This window comes from Bos indicus, chromosome 1 (assembly GCF_029378745.1).
Source record: "Bos indicus isolate NIAB-ARS_2022 breed Sahiwal x Tharparkar chromosome 1, NIAB-ARS_B.indTharparkar_mat_pri_1.0, whole genome shotgun sequence".
NCBI lineage: Eukaryota > Metazoa > Chordata > Mammalia > Artiodactyla > Bovidae > Bos > Bos indicus.
The window spans coordinates 63,718,539-63,725,244 of NC_091760.1; positions in this window are offsets into that span (position 1 = coordinate 63,718,539).

Genomic DNA, 6,706 nt, shown 5'->3' on the forward strand with positions numbered 1-6,706 from the left:
ATTTCGTACCCTGTGTCTCCAAAACAGAGGATGAAATGCCCTCTCCTCCTAATTCAACCCTCCACCCACCTACCATACCGCATTCCTATGTAGCCCCGCCTACCCTCTAGCTGGCTAGCCACCACTTTCACCCAGTCCACTCCCTCCCACAATCTTCTGTGCTGCTAAGTCACTTCAGTCGAGTCCGACTCTGTGCAACCCCATAGACGCCCACCAGGCTCCCCGTCCCCAGATTCTCCAGGCAAGAACACTGGAGTGGGTTGCCATTTCCTTCTTCAATGCGTGAAAGTGAAAAGTGAAAGGGAAGTCACTCAGTCGTGTCCGACTCTTAGCGACCCCGTGGACTGCAGCCCACCAGGCTCCTCCATCCATGGGATTTTCCAGGCAAGAGTACTGGAGTGGGGTGCCATTGCCTTCTCCATCCACAATCTTCTGGTTGTCATTAATTTCATTCCTTCCTACCATGAGTGGGCCTCTGAGTGAGCTTAATGACCTCTTCTCTAACTTCATCATTAGCCTGGAGCAGTCTGCCTCTTGTCCTCACTAAGGTATTGTGAAGAACCTCACTCCCACCCCTCAACTCCTGCCACTTTTTGCCAGAATAATGATCATTCTCTCTCTTATATCTGATATGGTTAAAATGCTATCTTCCCCTTGAGGCCTGGTGAAATTTTTGCTTGTTCCATTCTTCCCCACCTTCTCTTCCTTAGCTGCTTCTCTGACAGCCTTTCCAAGGTCCCTCAGCAGCCTATGCCTCAGTGCTCAGCCTGCCTTTTTCACCAACTGAATTGTAAGCACCAGGACAGTGGGGACCACATCAGAGATAAAGCACACTGCTTTCTGCAGAACAGATTTCAATATTTAAGAGAAAATTGTGCTCAAGTTTTCTTTCCTGAATTTTCCTCCTTGGCTATTCTGGTTTCTATCTCCCTCTAATGCATTTTTAAAATTAATTTATTTTAATTGGAGGCTAATTACTTTACAATTTTGTAGTGGTTTTTGCCATACATCGACATGAATCAGCCATGGGTGTACAGGTGTTCCCCATCCCGAACCTCTCTCCCACTTCCCTCCCCATCCCATGACCTCAGGGTCATCCCAGTGCACCAGCCCTGAGCACCCTGTCTCATGCATTGAACCTGGACTGGTGATTTGTTTCACATATGATAATATACATGTTTCAATGCTATCCTCTCAAATCATCCCACCCTGGACTTTTCCCACTGAGTCCAAAAGACTGTTCTATACATCTGTGTCTCTTTTGCTGTCTTGCATATAGGGTCATCGTACCATCTTTCTAAATTCCATATATATGCATCAGTATACTGTACTGGTGGTTTTTTTTTTTTTTCTGACTTACTTCACTCTGTATAATAGGCTCTGGTTTCATACACCTCATTAGAACTGATTCAAATGTATTCTTTTTAATAGCTGAGTAATATTCCATCATGTATGTGTACCAAAATTTTCGTATCCATCTGCTGATGGACATCTAGGTTGCTTCAATGTCCTGGCTATTGTAAACAGTGCTGCAATGAACATTGAGGCACATATGTCTCTTTCGATTCTGGTTTCCTCAGAGCATATGCCCAGCAGTGGGATTGCTGGGTCATGTGGCAGTTCTATTTCCAGTATTTTAGGGAATCTCCACACTGTTCTACATAGTGGCTGTACTAGTTTGCATTCCCACCAATAGTGTACAGCCATTCTGACCAGCGTGACATGGTACTTCATTGTAGTTTTGATTTGCATTTCTCTGATAATCAGTGATGTTGAGCATCTTTTCATGTGTTTGTTAGCCAGCTGTATGTCTTCTTTTGAGAAATGTCTGTTTAGTTCTTTAAGCCATTTTTTTATTGGGTCATTTAATTTTTCTGGAATTGAGCTGCAGGAGCTGCTTGTATATTTTCGAGATTCTTTGTCAGTTGCTTCATTTGCCACTATATTCTCCCATTTGAAGGCTGTCTTTTCACCTTGCTTATAGTTTCCTTGGTTGTGCAAAATCTTTTAAGTTTAATTAGGTCCCATTTGTTTATTTTTGCTTTTATTTCCATTACTCTAGGAGGTGGGTCATAGAGGATCCTGCTGTGATTTATGTCAGAGAGTGTTTTGCCTATGTTTTCCTCTAGAAGTTTTATAGTTTCTGGTCTTACATTTAGATCTTTAATCCATTTTGAGTTTATTTTTATGTATGGTGTTAGAAAGTGTTCTAGTTTCATTCTTTTACAAGTAGTTGACCAGTTTTTCCAGCACCACTTGTTAAAGAGATTGTCTTTTCTCCATTGTATATTCTTGCCTCGTTTGTCAAAGATAAGGTGTCCATAGGTGCATGGATTTATCTCTGGGCTTTCTATTTTGTTCCATTGATCTATATTTCTGTCTTTGTGCCAGTACCATACTATCTTGATGACTGTAGGTTTGTTCAGTTCAGTCACTCAGTCATGTCCAACTCTTTGCGACCCCATGAATTGCAGCATGCCAGGCCTCCCGGTCCATCACCAACTCCCGGAGTTCACTCAGACTCACATCCATCGAGTCAGTGATGCCATCCAGCCATCTCATCCTCTGTCGTCCCCTTCTCCTCCTGCCCCCAATCCCTCCCAGCATCAGAGTCTTTTCCAATGAATCAACTCTTCGCACGAGGTGGCCAAAGTACTGGAGTTTCAGCTTTAGCATCATTCCTTCCAAAGAAATCCCAGGGCTGATCTCCTTCAGAATGGACTGGTTGGATCTCCTGGCAGTCCAAGGGACTCTCAAGAGTCTTCTCCAACACCACAGTTCAAAAGCATCAATTCTTCGGTGCTCAGCCTTCTTCACAGTCCAACTCTCACATCCATACATGACCACAGGAAAAACCATAGCCTTGACTAGATGGACCATTGTTGGCAAAGTAATGTCTCTGCTTTTGAATATGCTATCTAGGTTGGTCATAACTTTCCTTCCAAGGAGTAAGTGCCTTTTAATTTCATGGCTGCAGTCACCATCTGCAGTGATTTTGGAGCCCAAAAAAATAAAGTCTGACACTGTTTCCACTGTTTCCCCATCTATTTCCCATGAAGTGGTGGGACCAGATGCCATGATCTTCGTTTTCTGAATGTTGAGCTTTAAGCCAACATTTTCACTCTCCACTTTCACTTTCATCAAGAGGCTTTTTAGTTCCTCTTCACTTTCTGCCACAAGGGTGGTGTCATCTGCATATCTGAGGTTATTGATATTTCTCCCGCCAATCTTGATTCCAGCTTGTGCTTCTTCCAGTCCAATGTTTCTCATGATGTACTCTGCATATAAGTTAAATGAGTAGGTTTGTAGTAGAGCCTAAAGTCAGGCAGGTTGATTCCTCCAGTTCCATTCTTCTTTCTCAAGATTGCTCTGGCTATTCGAGTTTTTTTGTATTTGCATACAAATTGTGAAATTAATTGTTCTAGTTTTCTGAAAAATACCATTGGTAGCTTGATAAGATTGCATTGAATCTATAGATTGCTTTGAGTAGTATACTCATTTTCACTATATTGATTCTTCCAATCCATGGACATGGTATATTTCTCCATCTATTTGTGTTCTCTGTGATTTCTTTCATTAGTGTTTTATAGTTCTCTGTATATATAGGTACTTTGTTTCTTTAGGTATATTTATTCCTAAGTATTTTATTCTTTTCGTTGCAATGGTGAATGGAATTGTTTCCTTAATTACTCTTTCTGTTTTCTCATTGTTAGTGTATAGGAATGCAAGGGATTCTGTGTGTTAAATTTATATCCTGTGACTTTACTATAGTCATTGATTAGCTCTAGTAATTTTCTGTTGAAGTCTTTAGGGTTTTCTGTGTAGAGGATCATGTTGTCTGCAAACAGTGAGAGTTTTACTTCTTGTTTTCCAATCTGGATTCCTTTTATTTCTTTTTCTGCTCTGATTGCTGTGGCTAAAACTTCCAAAACTATGTTGAATAATAGTTATGAGAGTGGGCACCCTTATCTTTTTCCTGACTTTAGGGGAAATGCTTTCAATTTCAATTTTTCACCATTGAGGATAATGTTTGCTGTGGGTTTAACATATATGGCTTTTATTATGTTGAGGTATGTTCCTTCTATACCTGCTTTCTGGAGGGTTTTTGCCATAAATAGATACTGAATTTTGTCAAAGGCTTTCTCTGCATCTATTGAGATAACCATACGGTGTTTTTTTTTTAATTTTATTTTTAAACTTTACATAATTGTATTAGCTTTGCCAAATATCAAAAAGAATCTGCCACAGGTATACATGTGTTCCCCATCCTGAACCCTCCTCCCTCCTCCCTCCCCATACCATCCCTCTGGGTCGTCCCAGTGCACTAGCCCCAAGCATCCAGTATCATGCATCGAACCTGGACTGGCAACTCGTTTCATACATGATATTTTACATGTTTCAATGCCATTCTCCCAAATCTTCCCACCCTCTCCCTCTCCCACAGAGTCCATAAGACTGTTCTATACATCAGTGTCTCTTTTGCTGTCTCGTACACCGGGTTATTGTTACCATCTTTCTAAATTCCATATATATGTGTTAGTATACTTGTTAATGTGGTGTATCACGTTGATTGATTTGCAGATATTGAAGAATCCTTGCATCCCTGGGATAAAGCCCACATGGTCATGATGTATGACATTTTTAATATGTTGTTAGATTCTGTTTACTAAAATTTTTGTTAAGGATTTTTCATCTATGTTCATCAGTGATATTGGCCTGTAGTTTTCTTTTTTGTGGCATCTTTGTCAGGTTTTGGTATTAGGGTGATGGTGGCCTCATAGAATGAGTTTGGAAGTTTACCTTTCTCTGCAATTTTCTGGAAGAGTTTGAGTAAGATAGGTGTTAGCTCTTCTAAATTTTTGGTAGAATTCAGCTGTGAAGCTGTCTGGTCCTGGGCTTTTGTTTGTTGGAAGATTTCTGATTACAGTTTCGATTTCCATGCTTGTGATGGGTCTGATGAGACTTTCTATTTCTTCCTGGTTCACTTTTGGAAGGTTATACTTTTTTTAAGAGTTCATGCATTTCTTCCAAGTTGCTTATTTTATTGGCAGGTAGTTGCTGACAGTAGTCTCCTATGATCCTTTGTATTTCTGTGTTATCTGATGTGATTTCTCCATTTTCATTTCTAATTTTGTTGATTTGATTGTTCTCCCTTTTTTTCCTTGATGAGTCTGGCTAACAGTTTGTCTACTTTATTTACCTTCTCTTCTCTTATTTATTTATTCTCTTATTTATTATTCTCTTCTCTATTTATTTATCTTATCTTTATTTATCTTCCCTAAAAGAATCAGCTTTTAGGTTTTTTGTTTGTTTGTTTGTTTGTTTTTTGCTACTGTCTCCTTTATTTTTCATTTATTTCTGCCCTAATTTTTATGATTCCTTTCCTTCTACTAACCCTGGGTTTCTTCATTTCTTCCTTTTCTAGTTGCTTTAGCTGTAGAGTTAGGTTATCTGTTTGATTTTTCTCTTGCTTCTTGAAATAAGCTTGTATTGCTATGAACCTTCCCCTTGGCACTGCTTTTACTGAGTCCCACAGGTTTTGAGTTGCTGTGTTTTCATTTTCATTCAATTCTATGCATATTTTGATTTCTTCTGTGATTTATTGGTTTTTCAGAAGCGTTTTGTTTAGCCTCCATATGTTTGTATTTTTAATAGTTTTTTTTTTTTTTCCTGTAGCTGACATCTAATCTTACCTCATTGTGATCAGAATAGATGCTTGAACTTATTTCAATTTTTTTTTTTAATTTACCAAGCCTAGGTTTACGGCCCAGGACGTGATCTATCCTGGAGAATGTTCCATGTGCACTTGAGAAAAAGGTGAAATTCATTGTTTGGGGGTGAAATGTCCTATAGATATCAATTAGGTCTAACTGGTCCATTGTCAGAGAAGGTAATGGCACCCCACTCCAGCACTCTTGCCTGGAAAATCACATGGATGGAGGAGCCTGGTGGGCTGCAGTCCATGGGGTCGTGAAGAGTCAGACACGACTGAGCGACTTCCCTTTCACTTTTCACTTTCCTGCATTGGAGAAGGAAATTGCAACCCACTCCAGTGTTCATGCCTGGAGAATCCCAGGGACGGTGGAGTCTGGTGGGCTGCCGTCTATGGGGTCGCACAGAGTCGGACACGACTGAAGCGACTTAGCAGCAGCAGCAGCAGATCCACTGTATCATTTAAAACTTGTGTTTCCTTGCTAATTTTCTGTTTAGTTGATCTATCCATAGGTGTGAGTAGGGTATTAAAGTCTCCCACTATTATTGTGTTATTGTTAATTTCCCCTTTTATACTTGTTAGCATTTGCCTTACATGTTGCGGTGGTCCTATGTTGGGTGCATATATATTTATAATTGTTATATATTCTTCTTGGATTGATCCTTTGATCATTATGTAGTATCCTTCTTTGTCTCTTTTCACAGCCTTTATTTCAAAGTCTATTTTATGTGATATGAGTATTGCTACGCTGGCTTTCTTTTGGTCTTCATTTGCGTGAAATATCTTTTTCCAGCCCTTCACTTTCAGTCTGTATGTGTCCCTTGTTTTGAGGTGGGCCTCTGTAGACAGCATATATAGGGTTCTTGTTTTAGTATCCATTCAGCCAGTCTTTGTCTTCTGGTTGGGACATTCAACCCATTTACATTTAAGTTAATTATTGATAAGTATGATCCCATTGCCATTTACTTTGTTGTTTTGGGTTCGAGTTCATAC